The sequence below is a fragment of the Taeniopygia guttata genome, chromosome 2 (assembly GCF_048771995.1).
Source record: "Taeniopygia guttata chromosome 2, bTaeGut7.mat, whole genome shotgun sequence".
NCBI classification, from domain to species: domain Eukaryota; kingdom Metazoa; phylum Chordata; class Aves; order Passeriformes; family Estrildidae; genus Taeniopygia; species Taeniopygia guttata.
This window is the reverse complement of record NC_133026.1, coordinates 30,117,267-30,142,225: the sequence shown is the minus strand read 5'-3', so window position 1 is coordinate 30,142,225 and position 24,959 is coordinate 30,117,267. Positions and strand designations below refer to the sequence as shown.

The following is a 24,959-nucleotide window of genomic DNA, read 5'->3' as shown; positions in this document are numbered from 1 at the left end:
TTGTTAGGATTACAACTGTGGAAAGTATATCATGCACCATCAATTCAGTTTCATCTGTGTGGGCTTCTTCCTTCAACACTCAAATTCACTTTTGAATCACAGATTTCAAGACATCAAGAAAAATCACCTCAAGCAAAAATCACAGGTTTCTTGACTACTTGGGGGATTAAAAAAACAAAGAAAAAAACCCAAGAAAATACACATGAACAAAACAATTTCTAGGTCCATACAAAAAAGCTGCACTTGATTCTGGTGAAAACAAAAGCACAACAAGCTAAACCAGGGCTGAGGATGACTCAATGCTTTTTCATCAACCCTGACTGGATGAAAACAGCTGGAATTAAAAACTTGATGGTTTTGGTGAACACTTGTGATGCAGAACATTGCACCCGCCATCACAAATGTATGAAACATACCAATGTTGCTTGAACACGTTAAGAGCTTAATTATTTTTCTTCTTATTTTTTCAACATCAGCATTCTGAATATCCATTTGTGAGCAGCCAGGAAAGAGATCTGAGGGTCCTGGTCAGTAGCAAGTTGAATATAAGTCAATGGTATATCCCAGAAGCCAAAAAGTTCCTGGAGAGCATCAAGCACAGCATCAACAGCTGGTTGAGGGATGTGACTGTGTGCTAGTTTAAGTACCTCAATCTAAGAAGGACATTAAGGTATTAGAACATGTCTAGAGGAGGGGACCAAGATGGTGAAAGGCCTTGAGGACAAGACTAAGTCTTGCCTTGTAGGAGCAGCTGAGGTCACTTGGTTTGTTCAGCTTGGAGAAGATGCAGATGTCAACCAGTCAAACAGAATCACAGAATTCATTTCATGCTTCAATGAAACCATTTCTCTTGCTGCTACCTCTAAAATAGGTTAAAGAATAGCTAAAGCTTTTTTTTTTTTTTTTTTTTACACAAAAAATGAGTACTCATCCCTGTCTTATCAGGGAAGTTACGCAGCACTAAATCTGTGACTTATCCAAATCCATCATGCTAATCACAAACTTAACATAATGCAGTGTTTTTGATTACTGCTGCATAACATTAAGAGGCCAATAGAATTTGAAACTGAAAGACAAATATGTCATCCTTAAAAAATTACTTTCAGGTTGCAGAAGCAATTCTAATATCAACCATCACTTGTCAAACTAATATAAACAAAACTAACGTCAAATAAATAGGACATTGCTTAAGCCTTTGGGACTCAAAGGAAAGTGCACAAATGGTTTAGCAAAGGCAGGGAGGCAGGAAGGGACACAATAAATGGGGGAAGTGAAACAGAACTGAGCTTCCAGAACATGACTGGGGTAAGGAATGTGGAAGGTAACTTTACTATATTGTCTATGTAACTTCAAGCAAGAGGAATCTTCCAGTAGTAAGGAAAAAAAATTAAAAACCAACCAAACACCGAACAAAGAAAAATACCACCAAAACAGGAGTTATAGATTGTCATTCTAAGTACAAATATTAGTAAATTCTGCATGTACTGAAATTAAGAGAGGAGCACATATACAGTGCTTGTGAATACACCAGAAAGTAAAGGGGGTTTAGGAATTTACAAGATATTCAGTATAGAATTTAACAGTCCACTTTTAGGAAAATCCAAGTTTTAAGCTGAGAGAAATACAACTTTCACTTTTTCTTCTGTACAAAAATCACATATGTATCCAAATGAACTGTCACCTCCCATTCAAGCAAAAGCCTCTTTGGTAACCATACTTCAATAGTAAAAGAGACATTAATGAAAGCAGCCCTAGATTTTTTCCCACAAAAAGAAGCATAAGAGTATATAATTAAAATTTTATTGTTACATTTGGATTTGCTGCCAAATTCTTTTAGCAAGTAAGTCCAGAATACACAAACAGGAAAAAATTTTATGTTATTTTTACTGGCAAAGTCCCAACAACCTGTCCACAGTCCACAACTGCTCATACAGCTGCATACTTCCTGCTGCAGACTCCTCACTGCAGATACCTAGTTCATTTTTTTTGTTACAACACCAACCATACTGAAATTACAACTAGAAGCAATTTCAACACAAGCTGCATCATTATGCTTGAGGACATTATGCATGTCATACCACAGACTGGTAAATAAATATCACATTGAAATATTTTCCAGAATAACCAAGGGGCTTTTTACTTAGTATAAAGATACTATTATAATTTTTATTTTTAAACTTTAATAGTATGGTAATTAAATTTCCCTTGACTTTTGGACACATGAACACCCTCATGGTTAGATTTGTCTAAACAGAACTACACAAAGTAAAAATTTGAAACAAACCAAAACAGAAAAAAATTTTGCTGTACCTAGTAAAAAATGCCTAACCCATTTAGTTACTAAATAATTAAAAGTATTTATTTAATAAAGACAGACAACTTAAATAAAGGTACAGATATTCATGATAAGAAAGCTCTTTGTTCAACTATGCTTTATTGGAAATATAAAATTTGAGCTTAAAGCAAGTAAATATAGAACAACTCCACTGTCCCACAGCTGGAAGAAACTACTTTCCTCATGAACATAAAAATCCCTAACCATAAACTTGTGGCTAAAATAGCCTGTATAAGACCGGATGAGGTTTCCCAAAAAATGAGTGCAGTCACGTCACCTCCTTTCAAAACCCACTCAAATTTTGCCTGAGCCAAATCTCAGGTCATTTCAGGCTCCAAAAACAGTAACGAGGCAAATGTACTTTTATTTTCAAGGATCTCTAGGCTAGCACAACATTGAGTAAGACTAGGAAGACATATCCAGCATTTGTGACTGAAGATTTTTCCAATCATTGTATCAAATATAAGAAAATGAGTGATGTAGTGAAATTGAAACCAAAATAATAATGAAAAGTTACTTTCTGCTTGCCTACAGAGAGACAATTATTAAGTATTCAGCTATTTTGGCACTAGTTCACAACCTGACTTCCCAGTAAAATGAAGAATTGGCTTCACAGAATTGATATTATCACATACGAGCAAGTTAAGAGAGACCTTACTGCCGACCATCAGTATATATAAGGGAGACTTACAGGAAAGATCAGAAAAGCTTTTTACCAAGACATGCAGTAACAGGACATGGGCAATGGTTTGAAACTGAAAGAGAGTAGGTTGGACTTAAGGAATTAATTCTTTATGAAGAGGGAAATGAGATGCTGGAAGAGGTTGTCCAGGAGGGTTGTGGATGCCCCATTATTAACTTCAGGTTGGATATGGCTTTCAGCAACCTGATCTTGTGAAGTATGCCTCTGCCCATGTCACAGGTGTTGGAATTAGATGATCTTCAAAGTCCACTTCCAACCCAAACCATTCAACAATTCTAAGCCCGCTTTTACAAACATTTTTGAATATGCAAAAAGAAAGACTAGTTGATGCTTCCACTAACAATCTGAAGTTGTTATTTCAAGATGTTGGCTTGAGATTTAATACTGACAAAAACACCTAAATATTGATAAAACAGCTACTAATATGAAGCAAAGTCTTATCAGTTGTTTATTGTTTTTCTGCACTGTTACAAGAAACTCCACAAGCACACGACTGAGCCTATCCAGATAAAAGTTAACAGCACACAGCCTTTTCAATTTTCAGGGCTAAGAAAAAGCTGTACAGATGCTGCAGCTATGCAGCATATGCATTGCACTGGTCCATGAATACAGTTTAATCACGTTGCAAAGTTCGGGGTTTTTTTTAATGCCTAGGAAAATCAAAAAGAAGCTCCTCTCTCACTATAACTGACAAAGCCTTATAAACCTGGCATGCTATGTATTCAACCCTTCTTTTTTAGTAGAACTCGGATGAATATCCATTTCCTAGAGGCAGGTAAAAAGGTTCAGTTGCAGCCAGTCAAGAAAAAAATTGCCCAGAAGCTGAGAAACAGAACAGGAGACAGAAGAGGACATGGAAAAGGTTAAGAGAATTTGCTAGGCTGCCAGAGATGATGTAAGGAACTGAACTTTACCCTAAGACATGCTTTCAGCTAAAATAGCCAATTACTGTGATAAAGAGACAAGGAAAAGAAGCACTAAGTAAAAGTTAGAATGGCTTACAGGAGAGCAGAATTTCCATTCAGAAATAAATGTAAGTTTGAAAGCATCAGCTTGGGGCAAGGGGAATGGGGAAAAAAAAAAAAAAACAACAAAATAAAGAAAGAGCTGCAAGGCAACTCATGAAGTAGGCAAATCAAAGATCTCTATTTCATGTACTTTTTTAAAATTTAAATAGAGCAAGATAGCAAACATTTCTAGTTCAGCAGAAGGAAAGTGCCAAATATATTTATCAATGCAATAATAAAAATTCACTCCTGCTGAAATATATAGGAATGTCCTTCTGCTTCCATTTAATAATATTTTAATATTTATTGACACAGTTCAAATGCTGGACAATAAAAAAAAGTAGCAATATTTATCACCTCTTTCAAAGTTTTATGTTTTTTTTATTCTTACCTTAACAAAAATAAAAGGTCTTCAGATGCAGAAAAAAAAAAAAGTGCCAAGACCCAGGAAGAAGTTCTTTGTCTTTCCTCCTGATACTGATAAGATACCAGAAACGCAAGGTTTTTTCATGATGCACCACATATAGCAAGGAAATTAGGCATGATGTTCAGATAGAAAAATGATAGGATTTCTTGACCTCTTTCAAGTTAGGAATATCTGCTAGTACTGTCAGTGAGAAAGACACCTTTTCTGTGGAATGAAGATATTTTCACTATCTTTGTTTAGGAACAGAAGTCACAATTAAATGTCAGCCTCTGCCAAAGAAAGTATATTACAGACTACAACAGCTTATTTAATGAAAATTATGTACTATTACTGTTTCCTATTTTACTATTACTGGCCAGAGAAAAACCTTCATCCTGAAAAAGTGGCATTTAAAGCTACAGCTCTGCTTTCTTAAAATGAGAAAGAGCTTTAGTGTTATACACAATCAATTAATTTTAATAATTTTGTTCCTCAGATCATGCTTTAGCAACTTTCCCTAATTCCTCTCTGTACTGGCACATTTTCATTCATGGATGATATACATCCAAACTGTTGAGTGTCCCAGGTGTTCATTTAGCACCACTTCCTACCTGGGCTTCCCTAATATGTTTCAACCATGAAAATATTTTGCCTGGTTATAAATATCAACATATGTCCATCTATAGGAAAAGAGTAAATCGGTATATTCATGTAATTTTTTTTCTTGTAATATGTTTTCACATGTCTGTCCCTCTATTTATGCACTAATAATACATCTAAGATGGTCCCTTTTAGATGCTTTTCCCAGCTGCCCATCTGTTATTCTGATTTTTAAAAATCCACTCACTTCAACATTGCCCATTCTTGTCACCAAATGTTAAGATTTGCCTTGCCTCATCTATGGGGCTTTTTTTGTTGACTACTGTACTTCCACTGTTGCTGAAACATATGACTACTGAAAGGGTTCATTCATCTTGCATGAGTCACATTCATCACTTAAAGAAAAAGCATAAAAGAAAACTGAAATCCAAAAAGTAAATCTAAGAGCTTGTCATCTAGATATGTCATCATTATTCTCTTCAACAGGTCTTTTTAGTTTGAAAAATACATATAAAATTCTCAAACAGTGTAATCTTCACTTTGAGCACACACTTTCTACCAAGATTATTAGAGAAAATGCATTTAATCTCCCTATATTTAAAAAAAACTGAAATCACTGAGTAAGTCTTCAAAGAATACCACTATAATCAAACTGACAGGAAAAGATCAAAAACAGCAGGGTAAGCATCTTTAAACTTAGGCAGGTAGAGTTCTACTTCTACAAAGAGCTGAAGTCTAGTATCTGCCACGGGTACTTTGAAAGGCATCAGCCTGTAGTTGCTCTTTGTTACTTCAGTATATGCTGAGGAGGACTATGATCTAAATTATGAAATTGAAATTTTAAAGGACTAAATTTCAGAATATATGCCTAGGTTTAACAGACACATTTGATAAGATCAAATCACAGTATATAAGAAATTCAGTTACTGACTGCAACTTGCTTACTGCATGCCATTTGCTACTGCCAGGTGTACGACAGCTTTCATCTATGTGAGCATTTAAAATAAATGTGAAAATCCATGAACATAAATTGTGCAGAGAATAAATTATTTCAGTACATATGAACAAATACATTGTATTCAAAAATATTGCACTTATGTATATGTATATATCTGTACATAATAATGTTTTATTATATATACTATATGTAATATATATTATTACATCTATTGTAATATCATTACAATGATATTGTTATATCGTTATTGCAATAATATATATGTATAATAACATATTTAATCCTTTCCACAAGATGCTTTTCACCACGTTTTAATAAATAACAGCTTAAAGCTTTTATTTAGCAAAAGTGGCTTTGCCGCACACAGTTTTAGGCATACATTACTACTGAGACTGTCCTTTCGATTACATTACTTTGATTTTTAGCAAGTATGACATGTATCTTAGAAAGAAGAAGTTCAGTTTAAAGGCCTGTGAAATCAATCCAAAGAAGCATTGCCACCTGGTCAGTGGAGGTGATTCTGCCCCTTTATTTCACTCTCATGAGATCCCACCTGAAATACAGCATTCAGTTCTGGGATGCTCAGCAGAGGGAGCACATTGATCTGTTGGAATGACTCTAGAGGAGGCCCAAAAAGATGATTAGAAGGATGGAAGTGATGCCTTGAGAAGCTGATCTGGAACAGAGCCTAGACAGAGCTAGGAGAATAAAGTAGATACTTATTAAAAGGCCTTAAAGGACACACTTTGGGCAGTACAAGAGCCAGGCCAAGATGGATCCAAAAGGGTCACAAAATGGATGATCAGTCTCAAGGTCTCACACTTTTATAAGTTTTGGTCCATTTGCATATTGGAGTTAATTGTCCAATCATAGCTTCAGGTTATGATGTCCCATCCTCCTTTTCTCTTTTTCAGTCCCCTGTTGTTTATACCCTTTGACCTGAAGCTCATAAGGGTTGTCCTTGGTCTCAAACAGGAAAATAATTGCTTTGTCTTCCTTCTCTGTGAAGAGAGCTTATAGATACTTAATATGAAGCTCAGAGCTACACCCCTAGGCAGCACAAAATCTGAAATATATTAAAGCTAAAACTTAAAGGCATCAGAAGACATCTCCTAGAAGGAAAGGTGGGATAATAGGGATTGTTCAGCCTGGAGAAGAGAAGGCTTCAGGGTAACCTAATTGTGGCCTTCCAGTACCTGAAGGCATCCTATGAGAAAGATGGAGAGGGACTTATTACAAGAATATGTAGTGACAGGACAAGAGAGAATGGGTTCAAATGGAGAGTGTAGGCTTACATTAGAAAGAAGCTCTTTATTGTAAGGGTACTGAGGCACTGGAATGGACTGACCAGAGAAGTTGTGGATGACCCAGCTCTGGAAGTGTTCAAGGCCAGGCTGGATGGGGCTCTGAGTAAACCTTGTCTAGTGGAAGGAGTCCCTGCTCATGGCAGGGGGGTTGGAACAGATGATCTTTAAGGTCCCTTCCAACCCTAACCATTTTTTAAATCTGTGATTTTATAAATCAAGTGAAAAAGATGCAGTATTCAAAACTGCAGCTATGGCAAGAGTTCTAAAGAAAATACCGGGCCTACTAAGGATGAGGAAAAAAAGGACTTCATGGCCTTGTGGAGCACCCGAGAAAAGTCAAACATCTATGAGTGTTTAAGGTACAAATACTGAAAAAGTAATCCAGCTTGATGCAACAACGCATCAGAGAAACAACTGTGATATAAAGGCAAAATGCCGTGGAAATTGCTCTAGGGAACTGTGACCACAGCAAGAGTTCCACAATCCTTTCAAGAAACAACACAGCACAAAGAAGAAATGAGTTGGGAGAAAGATACTTGCTAAAACAGGTAGTTAGAAAGAAGAATTTGAAAGACAAAAGTTGTATTTTGGAAAAAGCATTCATCCAGAAAATTAAAAGTTCACTTGGAAGAAAGAGGTAAAGCAACACTTTCTTTTTAATCTGTTTACATGCTTACTGTTTATTTCCTAGTAACTGTAGGTGAGTTTTCTCTTATAAAACTAAGAAAACTGTTAAGAAGAGTCTTAAATTATTTAGGTGCGTAAGTCTGATTTAAGCTCAGAAAGCTTTGTGCTGTCACTTATCTATGCCATTTTTAGAGGCTAAATTGTGGCCATTTTTCATCTCATAACCTGCATATCAATATTTGGTGGTGTATAAAATCTAAATGAGAGCTAGCAGAAGGGATCCATAAATGCCACAGGAGAAAGGATTACTTGTTATGATAACTCTGAACAGAGAAAAGAGGCGATCTTTTAAGACATCTCAGTAGATCCCTTGGAGCTACAGAGAAACAGTAAAGACATTAACAAGTCCTTCAATGATGGTCTCATGGATGTGAGACTTTCCATAACACTTGTCAAATACTTTGTGTTCCCCTAATTTCTCAAATGTTCAATTTGAGAAGAAATACATATCCATTGAAAGGAAACTTTCTAGAAAAAAACATTCAAGGAACAAGATTTAAAAGGTTTGTTGCCACATTACCAAGCCATTGTACTTCACAATGCCCCCTCCCCATTTCACAAGCCTCTACCAAAGATTGTGCATGAAAATGAGACAAACAGCCATTTCATTTCTAAAGGAAATCCCTTGGCGCAGGTCTGGTTACTGCAGATTATATAGCAAGGGGACATCTGGGAGCCATATGTGACCACATTTAGAAAGCCACATGTGGATTTATAATTCTGCGAACAGTAAGATGTCATACATCAAGACCATGAATAATGTCAGGTGTTCTAGGAGAAGGAAACATCCTAAACTGAAGTTTATAAAAGTTCAATATCCGTAAAGTACAGAAATGGTGAGCACTTCATGTAACACTTGCCCCTTCCATGAAGAACACAGAGAGGCTGCCACAAATCTTACTAGTGAATCCTAGGGTTGCCTTCAGTGAAGGACCAGAATTACTTTCAGATTACCTCTTCCTGCCTCAGGACCTTCTTCCAGACCCATACCAGAGGCATAGCATAGAAACAAATTCACAGAGCCATCAGACAAATTTCCTGTATCTCACTGATTTCCTCTAAGATACCAAGGAAGAACTAGATTAAATTTGTGTCTACAGGTATTAAATCTTGCCAGTTGGGCAAAAAGGAAATTGAAGGATAAAAACATATATGTTCTGCCTAAAGGACACATGATCTTTTAGATATTTGCTAGAGAACCTGACCAAGCAGTAAAAACATGGAAGTTGACACCTGAAGAAGTCAGAACAACCCCTTTCCACATCTCACTCCTAAACTTGCTCTTACATGACAATCATCTCAGAGGTGCCAAAATTTTAGGCTAGATACATGTACAAGTAACTTAGTCTGATTCAACAGAATAAAAAGCCAGCTGTGAAAGGTTATGCATACCCATTTGCCAGTCCTGGGAATTAGGGAAATTCAGATCTATCATACCACCTGTATCTGACAGGAGGAGAAGACACAAGCTTTCTCCAGTTGCAAGAAAAGGAAAATAATTGCTACAGCATACATTGCAGTTGAGACAGCCATGATACACAGAGTAACACCATGACACTTCAGAAAGCTGCAAGCATTGGCCCTTCTTCTTCTTTAGCCCAACCTTTTATACCACTCATGTTCATGCATTGCACCCGTGTGCCTTATGTTCCCTTTGGTGATGGGTCAGTGCACCTGGGCAGTCCATGGATCATTGCTTTCAATACTGTTCACCTGCTTTTCACAGCTGTAGCCCACTGGGAATGAGGCTCAGCTGCAGCCCCACTCCCCACAGTTAGCACAAACTGAGCACCTACAAATAATGACTTGTAATTCTACCATGCAAGATAGGCAACTAAGTTCTGCATTCAGATACTACAATGGCCTCCAGAGCACAACCCTAGAGACTCCAACTCTCCCAACATTCTTGCTCTTTACTCAAATTGTTGTCTGTCACTCAGTAGATGCTTCTCTACTTAAAAAAGGAAAAAAAAAAATGAACACGTCTTACACTGCAGGACATCCAGGCTTGATTGCTTGATTTCAGACCAAACACAGCCGTCCTACTTCTGGTGTTGCTATGTCAGCTCTCTCCTGGCTATGACTGGGACAGATTATCAAGTGAAGCAGCATTGTAATGAACAAACAGAGCACACAACTGTTCATTTCAAGTGTCCACTCCATGGTGAAGGAGGGATCTTGAGTGTCTCGAGCCACTTATTCAGCTCATTCTAGAAATAAACACAATAAAGTTGGAGCATTACTAAGTTGCTTTAATTTTTTTTTCTCCCTAGGTCTCCTATCCAGTATGTATTTCACAGTCTGGAAAGCAAAGCATCACAACTACTGTCTCTTAATACCTGCTCACTTCCCCATATTTTAAACACCTCAGACGCTCTTTAGACCTATTTTCCTGGTCATGAGCAGGAAAAGGATCAGACTCCTGTTTTGAATGTGTAACATGGGCAGGACCTGGCCAAAACTGCTGTCAATGTAGGAGCATGTACTCATGATGCTTAAGCATCCTTCACCAATAAAAGTTGAAGGATGGAGCACCAAGTACAGAAGACTCTTGAGAAGGCACTCATGCCTCTCTTTATCTCCAAGTTTTATACTTGGCTGGTCCAGAACTGTGTGCTGTGAGCTAGTAATCACTTGCATGCTAAGCAATGGTAAGGGTGCTGTTCAAGCTTTGCTGTTTTAAGTCTGTCAAGACTGTTTGGTCAACCAAACTGTTTGGTTGTCATCTCCTTCCTGCCAGCAAAGTTGGCTACAAAAAGACATTCACCTGTCCTGTAACTGGACTTCCATAAATATTACACAAGAAGCACTAGAAGTTGCAGGCTGAGTGGTGGCTGGTGCATGTTTTACAACTGGGAAGAATAGACTTATCCAGCAGGTTTTTGTGATTTGGGTGCCGAGCATAGCAGGACTTGTCTCATAAAAAGAGCTTTTTTTCTTTTCTCCTTCTGCCTTTGTCCCTCTTGATTCTGAATCACCAAGAGGCCCATAATCCAAAATTCTGCATCATTCAGGCCAGAAAGAGGAAAAAAATTAAGCTAAGACTTGTCCATGCTGGCTGCCTGTGGTTGGTAGAGGACTTTCTGTTCAGAGCTGTGAGACTGACTGGAACTCAGGCTGCCACAAGGAGTGGGAAAAAGCAGTGGGGAAAAAAACGTAAGGAAGAATACCCTTACTCACAAAAGGGAGAGCCATCATGCATTTGAAGGTCTTGTACCAGCACAGACTGCATCAATATTGGCTCAGTGTTGTCCCCTTATTGTGTATGAGCAATACCATTGTAATTACCCATGGCTTCATAGTCACCAGGCCAGCTGTGTTCTCTGGGTAACGTTTCCTCTCATCACTATTTTAACCAGATATTTTATATTGGGTTTGAGAAGGGACAATGTACACAGATACCTTGCAATGCTCTTCTCCACAGCATATGGTGCAATGCAGTACTCAGAAGAAGAAAGAAAATAAATAGTAAATTAATTGGATTGTTGGACAATATAACCAGCACCTTGCATGCTTAAAAATGCTTAGCCATCTTGATGAGCCTACAGGAAGTTGTCATAGCTTGGGATGTAGCCCTGAGCATCTAGAGGATATAAAGTTATAAACAAGTTCCTACTTGGTGTTACAACCAAGTGTAATTTCCCCACAAATAAACTCAGATTCATAATTTTAGAGCGGCATCTAACATTTCTCCATGCAGGAAAATGAATCCCAGTCTTTATGAACAATCATGCATAGAATTCTATGTCTTAAACACAGTCACAGTACTCTATCTATATAGAATTTATGCCCACTGGACATAGTAACTAGATGATTATTGGAATCTGAATGAGAAACAAACATTCTTTCTGCATGAATCATGCTGCTCAAACAGCAGATTAAAATTGACTGCATTTCAAATTATGGTAGAGAGGAATGAAGAGTTATAGGTTCTATAAGGGCACAACTTCACTCTAACTCACTATTCCAAAAAGTGAGATGTTGAATGTGCCTTCTTTCAGCTTCTTTACTGAGCTTCTGAGTTATTCAGTTCTGTTATCCAAACTGTCCCCAATGCTTATAGACACAAAAATCTGCAATTACCTTCTGTGGGCCAGTACTAAGAAAAAAGGGAAAAGACACCCCATTCTATAACAAAATGGTAGATTTTACAACCTTACACAGAAATGAGGGCTCTCCTGTTGATTTTTCTTGTTCCAGGAATTATGCACTCAGTAGTGAATAAATTCTATTACAATACTAAAACTGATTTATTTCCATTGGAAGATGAAAGATTATTCCTTCTAATCAGGAACTCAGCACCAAAATAGAGTGTGCCTTCAAAAAAAGAAAGAAACAATCAGGCTTTGCTATTATTTGGTGTCATTGTCTATCCAAGCATAAATTATTCAAGTCTGTATATTGTATACGTTTCCAGCACAGTCGACATATATGTATGCAAATAACAAAAATGTGATTTTGTTTGTTTGTTTGTTTTTGTTTGGGTTTTTATTTTTCACTTTGAGACTCTCTTTTTTGGATCTTTCAGGACTTTTCTCACTCATGATACATCTCATGGATATGTGAAAGGGATGTTTTCTTCTATGGTACCAAAGGTGTTGGTATGGCAGGCAAGATGAAGATAGAGAGTTCTTCAATTACATGTTCACTTCCCATTGCTCTCCTGTGATAATTCTCTGTTAGAGACAGTGATTCTAGCTGCCATTAGCCAAGATGAACTTGCCTAATCCAATTGCCTGTGTTAGCCTTTATATCAAACTCCAAAGCTTCCACTTGCTTCCCAGAAATACTTCCATTTAAAACATTAAGATTTTACTGGCTTTATCCTTACATGCAATTTTTATTTCTCCTCCTTTTTTTTTTGCACAACTGTAATAAAATAGGCAAAGCTTCTATTAATTTTCAGATGCATTGCAGAAGAAAAATCAATGTAAACTAAAATAACAGAATTCTAATTTATTACTATTAGGAAATGAGAACCACAGCATTGAATAACATTGCAGTTACTAAATTAAAGAGTCTCCTCCTCTATTACAAATTTTAAATTTTTTTTTTTTTTTTTTTTTTTGCTTAACTTACCCTTTATTTCTTCTAGAAGCACTGGTTTTATTATCTAATCAATACAACTTTTAATGACTGATGCAGAATGAAACATAGCTGGTTTCAAGTACCAACTGCTATGCCTGCCCATGTGCATTACAGCTTTACTTTCACTTTAAACAATTAACCAGCTGCAAAATGGTCAGAACCAAGTGAAATCCTCATTCAGAGAGGATTGTTTCTTCAGCTATCTACTACACAAAAACTGTATCTACACTTCTACTTCTAGGAATGCCATAGCCAACACTATTCTATTCAACCAGGGTAAATGGCAGAGAATTCAGCTGTAGCAGTCATCTTTTAGACTAGAAATACTGTTCGCAGTACCTTTTTTGTAACAAATGATGAAACTTCTCTAATTCAGTATTACATAATAAATTACTGAAATAGATAATAAAATAAAACAGGTGAAAAACCTTGAGGTTTATTTTCTATTCATGCTAATCCCCTATATTTAATTACTGATTTCTGACAAAAATTTCCTCACCAAAATGGTTATTTTCTTTAAACAGTGGTTTTTTTTTCCAGAAATTTAATTTTTACAGAGAAAGTTCCACAGAATTTACATTTTTTTTAATCACCCTTATAACCTTACAAGAATTCAATTACTATTAAAATTCTGGGGCCTGTATGATGATATGCAGTTAGATTTAATTCAGTATAATTAGACTGAGCCAATAGCTAACACATTTTCAACCTGACGCAAGTCAGATATTCTCTTCTGTTCCCTTGATACATGTCAGCAATAACAGTTCTGTTAAGATCAGTAGAGTTAATTATTCCTTTGCCTAAGTGAAGCAGCAACATTAATGGGAAAAGTCTGTAGACAAGAGGATAACAGCCTGCATACGAAAATCTGATGGATCGTTGGGCCAATGTACAGTAGCTGCTTTAAGGGTGAAAAATAATTTGCTTTGCTTTATGTGTGCTTGGCACATAGTCCACATCCTGTTATGATGTTGGACTTAAAACCCAATTATGAACAAAAAAAGATACACATATTAGACCCCAGTTCTGGCCTTGCCTATCTATGCATTTCCCATCCACTCAGAAATTCACTCTTCTCATCCACATACCATAAATGACAAATTTTGGTATTTTCATCATATTGACTTCAACATACTTGGTGCAAGAAGCTATATAGGGTTATTTTTTCACAGAGGTGAGTAATATAAAATGACCATATACATAACACAGCAATGGGAACCTAAAGATGAGGCAATCCTATGATATTTTAAGAAAACTACTTTAGGTTACATATCACATAGGTAATCAGTTTTATGCAAGATAATCACCCTCAATCAGAGTAAGCAAGCAGAATTTAAAACCTTTTTAAATGTGGTTTACTTTTAATTTGTTTTGATTATATTTATGGCCTTAAAATACAAAAAAAATATGCCTTTTTTAAGACTCTCTCCTGAAATACTTAGACTCAAATCACTGAAAAAAATCCATATCATTTCTTTTAACATGATAATGGATTTATTATGTTGCTTCATTATCTACACAGAAGTGTCTTTTGAGCTGACATATCTATACATAAAACCTAAATTATGGTCCAAATGTCAGCTGAAAAAGACTCTCAGTTGTGGCTCCTGCTGTCTCCCGGCTCAGTCTCTTTTTAGAAAAACAGCAATACAAACACTCCACAGAAATAAAAAGAGTGAGGAAAAATGATGCACACAGACTCCACAGGCAACCAACATCCCAGCAATTCTCTCCAAAATCATGGATGACCATTCTGAGGATAAGTACATGTGAAGCTGTGTCAGAAATGACACTCAATTTGTCACTACAAAGTCAATTCAACAAAGCCCTTCCAGATTTTTCACAGGCATTGTATACAGACTCACCATAAAAATTACAGTGAAATTGTGGAACCAGCTCAGTTGCTACTTTGTGGCCTAAAGAAAAAATATTTCATTTGCCAGACACCCAGAAAAATCTCCTACGCATACCAGCACACTCTATTTGCATGTAATCAGAGTACACTGAAGAAGCTACAAACTTATATTTAGGCATCACTAAGGAAAACTAGTGATGGAGGGAATAGAAGCATGCAGACAGTTTGATGTAGGGAAAATGTACCCAGAGTGCATGCCAAAATCTGCTAAATTTATTTAAAGGTAATTTGGAAAAGATGGCAGCAAAGAATCATCAGGAATTATCTTTTATACACTTTCTTATCTCCTCTACTGCTTTGACTGTCTGTCTAAATTGAATCAGCTTCTATGGTTTGCCTAAAGGAATTAAAAAACAATTAACTGCTGCTAGCTCCAGTCCCAGATTCCATGCTTCCCGCCATTTCTGCACCAGCTAGGAAGGAAATGAATATATTACAGTGTTGCATGCATGTCTTCAGTAGATCTCCACCTTGAACAGGGCTTTCACAAGCTCTCCTCTTAATCTGATCTGTTTCAGCAACAAACAGCCCATCAAAGTGGAAACTTCACATGCAAAGGTGACATCCTATCTCATTATAGTCAATTGCAAATCTCCTCACACACAAGTAAAATCAATGACGTCTTCAATCAAGGTCCTAATACTGCTAATATTAATGTCACCCTCAGCAAATTTTTAGATGTCATTTCCTTTCACCTTCTTTTGAAACCTGCATTTTCTTCATTACCTGGATCAGTATAAATTACATGCTTTACCACAAGGAAGAAGAATAGCTGATCAGCTCTCAAAAGTCCTAAAGGAAGTCTCATCACATTAATACGCTGATACTGATCCAGTCACATGTAGCTCACTAAAATGCTACAAAAACCTAGTGTTACACACCCATTAATCACATTAATCCTGTCCCCTTTTTCACTAGTTTCTGAAGTTAGTAAGTGGATTTTTTGGTCAAGAGGCTAACTTCACTTTTCAGTCAAAAGGAAGCCTTGAACCCTTGTTCCAACTGTTGATAAGATAACAATATTTAACCACATTTTCATAACAGAATTTTTTTTTTTTTTTTTTTTTTTTTTTTTTTTGGATGGGGTGAAAGCATACAGCCAGATGGAGTGGAAGACAAGGTGTATATGACGACATAGAATAAATACAAACACTTCATAATCTTCCAAGAGACTCTGAGTGAGCAACCTGGATATACTGAGAGCAGCTGAATGTTCTCTTAGGTGGTTCCTTCATTCATAGTCTTCATAGGAGACTAATATGTTTGAAATAGGAGAGCTAGCACCCCTAAAAGATTTTACTTATCTTTTCTTTGTTACACTCTGCTCAACAGTACTTGGTGTTCTGTGCAGACTGTCCACCTTGAAGCACAGAATGTACATATGCAAGAGGAAGGGACTGCTAGGCTAGTACTGCACTGGGTACCCATAAATTAAACATACAAATGTAATTTACAAATGAAAATACCTTTCTCTGATTCATACCTTGGCTTGGATTCCCCCCCTGAACTATTCACTCTGGTAGGCTGTGGTCCTGATTTCCACAGGATTGCATCTTGACTATGTCTTTACTCTGTTCCTGTGGATGAGATTCAGCTTCAGTCCCCTGCTGCTTCCTAATTGCTCTGATTTTTATGGAAGGAAAACTGAGTACACTGAGGCCAAAAAGAATCCTATGGCAACCTCCTTCAAGATCCCTGGTGCTGATTATGGCAGTTAGGAGGGCAGACCTAAACCACATCAGAGGACTATGATGTGTTTCAGGTGTAGAAAATTATTTTCCATTTCAACTCACTGATCTTTCAATTTATAATATGTTTTCAAAGAATATATAGAGTAATTATTTATATCCCAACTAAAACAGCTTCAACTCCAAATGAAATATCAAAAATCTGCTTAACTGATAGTATGACTTTTTAATCAATGTTGATTATATTGACTGCCAAAAGGGGAAACACAAAAGATTTGAATGGCAACTGTATGTATTTTATATTGTCTACAGATTCCTTTAGTTTTAACCTATACATGGACAACAGAAGAGCTATCAATATATGAAACAAATGAATAATTTACACATTTTATGCACCAAATAATTACTATGTGCATGCTGCTTATTTCCAGTTTTGAATTAGGTTAAATTTTTTCCTTGGAAATCTTACATTCATGCCTGCAGTTCACCCACCTCTTGTCAAAGAAAGGTTTAGTTCAATAGTTAGATACCCTGTAGACTTAATGTTAACTGTCAAAAATTCGTGTAATCAGAATTTTGTATAATTAAATGCTTAGACATACAGAATGTCTGTGTCACATAATTTTCTTCACATGCTTCTATAAAAGAGATTTAATAATGCATATAAAGTGTTTTAAAATAAAATTCCAATATCACATTATTTGCCTACTCCAAAATAACATGATTCAAGAACTTTCCTGAGAAGAAATATCAAATTAATTTTGTTTTCACATAAGCTGCAATAACACATTCTTAAAAGCATACAATAGCTTGAATTAATTTTATGGTTGCACAACAGTAAAGTTTTGCCTTATGTCTCATTCCTGGATTGTTATCATTTGGTGCTATTTACTATTTGGTAGATTTACCAATATGAAGTTTTTTGTCTTCAGTTTACTCAAGCACTAGACCTCATCTGGAATATTGCATCCAGTCTTGGTGTTCCAAATAACTGAATGAAGCTTCCCCAGAGTCTGTCAAAGTAGGAAAGGGCTCAAGGACTCGCCCAGTTGAAAGCTGTGAGAGCTGGACCTGCTCATCCTGAAGATGAGTCGGCCTTAGCAGGGACCTAACACCAGCCTGTCAGTGCCTAGGAAGAGCTTTACCAAAAAGATGGAGCCAGGCTCTTCACAGGCATGCATGGCACAAAAATGAGAGAAAATACTCATGAATTGAAACTGGGAGGCTCTGACTCAACGCAAAGAAGAAAAAGTACTATCAAGATAACTAAGTATTGGGTATGATTGTTTAGAGAAGTTGTGGAATTACTTTCCTTGGAGCTTTTCTAGGCAGAATTGAACTAATCCCTAAACAACACAGTCTAAATTCTATGTTGACTCTATTTTGACCAACAGGTCACTTCCAACCTCTGTGATTTAGTGTAATAATGAGCATTACAAAAAGTATCAGGAAATTAAATTTTCAGACTGAGCTTAATACAACCTAGGACACATCACTGAAGTTTTTCAAAAAAGGAGATGAAGTATTATGACCTTTGGACAACACAATAGAGAGATTTCTGGGCACAGACTATTATTCTGATCACATTTACTGAGAAAATCTAAATTCAAACTGAAAAGCATATAGAGAAGGAAACAGAGATATCTGGTGGAATAGAGATATTCCCCCATGAAAATAAACCAGAAAAGTAAATTCAGGCTGACTAAATAAATGCTCAGCAGATGTATGACTTCTCTTTGACCAAGAAGTAAAATGAGGTAAGTAAAATGAGGAAGTCATCAGACGATTTCTATTTACATAGGTATAAATTGACCATGTACCAATCTATTCACCTAAACTTCTCCTTGCAAGTATATAAACATCTCTATGTCCCTTCCTTGCAAAGTTTATAGCTGGTGACAAGCATCAAGGCCAACAATAAAAATTTATTTAGGGGAAAAAGAAGGCAATAGGAGAAATAAAAACATAAAATGGGGGAAGGTAACTGTAAAAGCAAAAGGAGAAAATGAAAAGGGAAAAGGGAAAGCTCCAGTGGCTAGTCAGGAAGACACCTGCCAGGGTTTCCCCATTAAGCACCCTCTCCCAGGTGTCCTCTCCTGTTTATCAGGTGGTGCACCATAATACTTTTCCCACAGAAAGCACATAAATTTCCCCATGGTCTGTTCAAATTCCCTAATGCCTGTCCCCTGTTATGATGCCATTAGCCCTGAATGAAGTAGTTTTTGATCAGAGGCTGGTGATGCAAACTAGCTAGCTATTATTGGGGAAAACTGGGCAAATACTTGTTTTTCTCCTAATGCAAACTAAAAGCTACAAAAAAAAACGTGCAAGAAAGGGCTGGACTCCTACAGCAGCGTCAGTCACCTCTGTGACATAAGAGCAGTAGCACAGTATGGAGGTACAAGGCCATGAGAATAACAGTATGGGACCAAGAGCATGAGGACAGGAAGGCAAACACTGCCCTAGAAGCTTTGGTGAAAGGTGACACAGCTGCAATGGAAAGGCAGCTGCAAATGGAAGGTCCTTGGTGCTGTAAAAGGCTGAGGCACAAAAGGCTCCGTGCAGCACCACTTCCTTTATGAATAAGTTCAAGCTCGAGTCTTGCCATATCTTGTATGCACACAAAATTGGCATCCTTCAGGGCTGCCAATTTCTCTTGTGCACTGGACATCACCTTTTCAAAATACTCTTTAGATGAGATCTTCACTTCTCTTGCAGGTTAATAGAGCAATAGGAAACAAAAGCTGGACTCTGAACATGACAGTAAAGGCTCATGCATGCTCAGACTAAACCAGAAACCAGACCCAAGTCTGAATGAAACCCCAAGAGTGACAGTCATCCAGTCTAGAGAAGGAACACTCTGTATCTTGAACAGAAATGAACTAAAAGACTGAGTGTCTCGGAGCAGAAATCAAATGAAGAGATATAGAATCCATCATCTTCAACCCCAAAAATGAGGAACTGGGGACAAATAAAAGACATACTGTAAGGAATCATCTTCTTACCGGCACTTTTGAGCTACCTTCACTGAAAAGCATTTCATTTTCTTAAACAAAAATAGTTTACAGTTATGCAACATTTAAAACAAATTATCCTAATATTTGCTACATATCATAAACAAACTTCAACAATGTATCATGATTTGGGAATGACCAATATTAACATTATATTGAAATATACCATTAACAATAAATTACTGGAAAATAAGAACAAATATTTGCTTCCTATTAGCTTTCCATCTCATAATCAACATCATACATTGAGTTAATGCTAATTAATTCAAGTAAACATCTGCTTGAAGGTTGTGTAACAAAAGTTTTCAATCAATTTTCCTCATAAAAGAATGTCTAAATGGCATATCACCCTGTCTACCTTGACTTGGTAAGAGTGCATGAACAGTAAAATCTAACCAATCCAAAGACCTGTTTTCCCCAGATGCCCAACAGCAAATGTATAAGGAAAAGTAAGGAAGTGCAATGCAACCATTGCCTAATCTGAAGCTTCCAGATTATTTGCTGGTTAGGGATGTTCTGATTCAGAAGCATTATGTCTCTGCTTTCTAGCCTTTATTTTTTGGTTTTTTTTTTTTTATCTAGGAATTTGTCCAAATCTTTTTTTTAACTCATGTTAACTTTTTGCATTGACAAACTTCTTTGGCAGAAAGTTATACAATTATATTTTGTACAAAAATGGAGAAGTAGGGAGAAATGTGGGTATATCCTCACAGGAAAGGTCTAAGTTGGCCTCAAAGTATTGAAACATTAATTTTGAGCAGTAGTTAAGCACTATTTCACTGTAATTTTTTAGCTGCTTGAAGATGAATCTATAGATTAGCAGCACAAATAAACTTTGTAATTTATTATTAAAGTTTTAACAATAAACTCAACACTAGCACAGTCTTACCCAGTACACACTGATGTTCACAACATAACGAATTCCTTACAAGTTATATTGAGTAAGGAAAAGATTCTTCGTTCATGTATGATCATCCTAATTTAAAAACTCAAAACCAAAAGGAGAAAATGAAAGGCAATTTCATCAAGTAATGTCAGTTCTAAATTGCCTTACTCATCTATCAGTTTCAGCAAACAATATAACATTAAGTGATTCAGAAATGCAACATTCTCTGCCTATTTATCTGGAAATCATAAGCTTTGAAGCATGACAAATATGTTTTACCATAGAATAGCCTAATGTTCTGTCTTTACATCAGCACTATCTTTAATTTAACTCAACAGATGTATTATGTACCTTTTACTTAATTGCAGCAACTTAAAGAACATTTTCTTACTTTTGAGGAAACTGGAAAACTCGGATGAATACTCATGCCTTCAATTTGAATTTATATGGAAAGTTCATGTAAACAGCATGCTTATAGGACACAGCATATAATCCTCAACAAATCTGGCCCAGAACTCTTTTGTGAAAAGGGAAAAAGCCTCACTCCTATGATGCACTAAGCTCTCTCAGCTAACCGCTTCACCTATGAGCATGCTGTAAGCCACAATACTTTCTATTGCAGTTTCAACACACATACCCTAAGTAGCTTTAAATTACCTAGTCTGAATACTGGTGAATATAAAACAACAATATTACAAACATTCTGGTAAATCTGCGCTTAATTTACCAATATGGAGATGATTAGACTACATCCCAACTCTTTTGCCATTTTTTATTGGTTATAGTTTTTCATTCAGAACAGGATTTGATTACTTTCAAAGCTACATTTTGCCTAATAACCATTAGCTGAATACTAAGAAACTAACTCCTGCAACTACATTTAAGTACCATCAGTATTCATGGTAACTCATACCAGGATTCATACAATTTTCAGGACAGGTAAACTTAAATTTGATACATATTTTCACTATGCAAGTAATATTTCTAACAGCAAGTTCTATGGGGTAGAACTTCTGTTTCAGGCAGTAAGATGAATAACTGAAAGCTATTTTCCAGTTTACATGCTTTTTAGAAAGTATATAATTTTTATAACTGAATCTCTTTTTAATGTTATTTTTATCAAGAAATTAGAAAATACATATGCCACTTAATTATAGTATTATCTTTAATTTTTTCCACAGAAATAAATTGTAATAGGAACAACTGCTCTAAATGAAGCATGTGTTGACTTCCAGCAGTGAAGACACTATTTCGCTTTTGTTTTTAAACTGCTCTGGGAGCAGGAAGATGCTGGTAAACTGAAGATACACAGCAGCTTACAAATTACTGTTCCCATTTAGTCATGTAGACCAGGCTTCATTTGTGGAAAAGGAATTTAATGGAAAACCAAACACTACAGTTTTCAAAACTAATATTTTACAGTCAGATTCAAAACATTTGGGTGTGTTACACTTTTACACAGACTTACAGAAGAATCTGACACTGAGACCAGTGCTTCTGATAGGCTTAACTATGGTGCTGTGTTTGCATCCAGCTGGTCACCAAGAAGTATAATGGCATTTTTTTCTTTTTTTTTTTTTTGGAATTCTGAACTGACAATGTAAATTTTTTTGTTTTTTCTGTTTTTTGGAGTTCTGAACTGACAATGACATTTTTTTTTAAAAAGATAGCTATTTCAATATTTGTATGAAAAGACTGCCCAGTGGTACACAAACATGACTGACTGCAGCTTTTCTCTGGAGCCATGACATGTTTATTCCGAATGTTTTGGATCACATCTTTACCATGACAATGAAAAAGCTGCTAAAATAGCATATTATTTGCATCATTCATGGTAGAAAGTTCTATGCAGATGAGACATAGCTACTTTACACAAATAACAATGCAACTTAAGTGTATGAAGGGATGGAATTGCCTTCCAAGGCTGCTCTGGTGTTATGACAGAGAACAAGCTGGCATCTCTTTCTGAACAAAGTAGGTGTTCCTGGTACAAAACATATATGAGCTGGGGCCACTGATACAGAAATGTGTTGGACATGAGAGAAAATGTAGAGACACTAAGCAGATAACTTCAAGAGATACGGGGATGCTGTTGCGGAGCTAGGTGTGTGAGCAGAGAAGATAGGAGTAGGACAAGGAATTTGAGTAGGACAGGACATTTTAAAAACCCTAATGTGAAATACTTCCCGTTTTTTGTTCATGAGTTCTCATCACAGCTACAGGCCTTTGTGAGCTTGCAAATTAAATGCTGAATAACTGTCACAAAACTATTCTTCTGTCACAGAAAACAAAATGTCAAGGAACTAAAGCTGACAATGTTGAAAGACAAATGTTAAAAATTCCTCAGTTTCTTTGTCAGTTCTATGTTCTATGCTGTTTGTGACAGAGAATATCAACAACTTTTGCATCAAAAAAGCACATTCATGTATTTTCATATGTCAAAAGGTCTCCACAATCCACCTCATTACTTCTTCCTCAAAGGCTGGCTTGTTTCAAATATTTGTCTACACTTAAATTCTCATGTCGCTTAACAGTGGGTTTAGACCTCATCATAGCACTTAAAAATATAAACTGCTGTGGCTCGGGATAGATATTCAAAGATGAATACACATTTTGTGCATTATGAGTAATACCTGGTTTTTTTCTATAAGGGTGATAAGCATGAATGATTACTGATTGCTATTATGTTCCATTGCATATCTAAACTCAGACATTTTAGATGAGTCAAAACAACTGTACCTTTGCTGGAAACTACCTTCCTCACGTCCTGCGCTGCCAACCGGGAAGCTGCCGGCCCGGATGCACACACCGCTTTGCCACCGTACATACAATTATACAAAATTCTGGCCACCCACCCGGCACGGGGACGGGAAGGGACAGGACAGGACGGGACAGGACGGGACGGGACAGGACGCCCCCGCCCTCAGGCTGCTCCGGGCAGTCCGGCCCGGGCGCGGTGGCGGTGCCCGAGGAGGGCGCACCCCGGCGTCGCCCACCTGTTCGGCCGCCGCGGGGCAGCTCCCCCGGCGCCCTCCGGAGCTCCGCGGTCCCAGCCGACCGCGGGGAGCCGGCACCGCCCGCCGAGCTCCAGCAGCCGTTCTCCGGCCGGCACCCGCGACTCGGCCACGGCCCCGCAGGACGCGGGGGTGGCAGAAGATCCCCCGGACCCAGAAACGCAGCACCCGCCTGGCAGGGCAAGCGCTCGGGGAGCTGCTCCTCCGCTCACCCTCCCGAGAAGTAAAACTTGCCAGGGGCGGCTGTATCCTCCCTCCCCCGCCACTTGCCAGCCCTTACACGGTCCAACTTCCCGAAACCTTCCCGAAGGTCCCAAAAATACCGCCGCGGCAGGTCGAGGACAACGGTGCGGGTGGCGGGACCGGCCAGCCGCGCACTCGCTGCCCGCCGCAGCCGGGGGGCCGGAGCGGAGCGGAGGGGCAGCCGGCCGGTGCCACTCACCTTCCCGCTGCTCCGCCTTATCTCTTCGCTCGCGGGCTGCAACTTCCAGCGCTCCCCCCAACTGCCATCTTCCAGGAGCGACGGGGGAAGGAGCGGCGCGGCGCAGGGAGGAAAAGTTGCGGCAGCAGCGGCCGCGGCGGCGATGAGGCGGCGATTAGGTGGCCATCGCGCCGGCGGGGCGAGCCTGTGCCGTGCGCGGCGGGCGGGCGGGGCGGCGGCGGCAGCTGGCGCGGGGCTGCGCGCTGCGATCGCCGCCCGTGGCGACGCGGGGAGGATTTGCTAAAAATAGCGGCTGGCTGGGCTCGGCTCGGCGCGGCGCGGCGCGGGGGGAGGCGGGGGAGCGGCCGGGCTGCGGCGCTCCCCGCCGCGGCCGCTGGGGGCCGGGCGGGCCGGGCCTGGCGGCGCCGCCGCCGGGGCAGCGCCGAGCGGGCTCGGGGCACAGCGCGCCCCCGGCGGGCTCCGGGCTCCGAGCTCCGGCGGCTGCGGCCGCCCGGGCCCGCCGAGGGACCGGCTGGCGGCGGAGCCCTGGGCTGTTCCACGGCACCCGTCCCGCTGGTGGGCTCTGTCCCCTCGGGCTGACACACCTGCCTGCCCTGCCAGCCAAGGCACGGAGGGGTGGAGCGGGGACGCGCGGCCGGGACGGCACCCGCGCTGCTTCCACGGGCTCGGCACAGGGAGAAAGGAGGTGTCACAGGCCGTGAATGTGATTCTGTGTCCCTGCGCTGTCACAGCCCGGGATGATTGCACATTTCTCTAGTGCTGCTTCCATCTCATGGTCTTCTTATCAGTCTCACTCAATATTTCTCCTCTAATATTTAAATTAGAGGATGCCCACCTTTCTGAATGCACACTCAGTCTCTGTGGTAGCGATCAAGAGTCTCCAGAATTCTCTTTTCCTAATACAGCTTT

General features: G+C 38.6%; 1 protein-coding gene across 3 annotated transcripts in view; it reads right to left on the bottom strand.

The window, feature by feature from the left end:
- The window catches only part of HDAC9 (histone deacetylase 9), a 458,175-nt gene extending 433,985 nt beyond the window's left edge, over positions 1–24,190 (bottom strand). For all 3 annotated transcript variants that reach the window (XM_032746695.3, XM_032746699.3, XM_032746701.3), the window contains exon 1: positions 24,051–24,190. The gene's annotated coding sequence lies outside the window, so the exon portion shown is untranslated. The remainder of the gene's footprint in view (positions 1–24,050) is intronic.
- Positions 24,191–24,959: the final 769 nt, after the last annotated feature.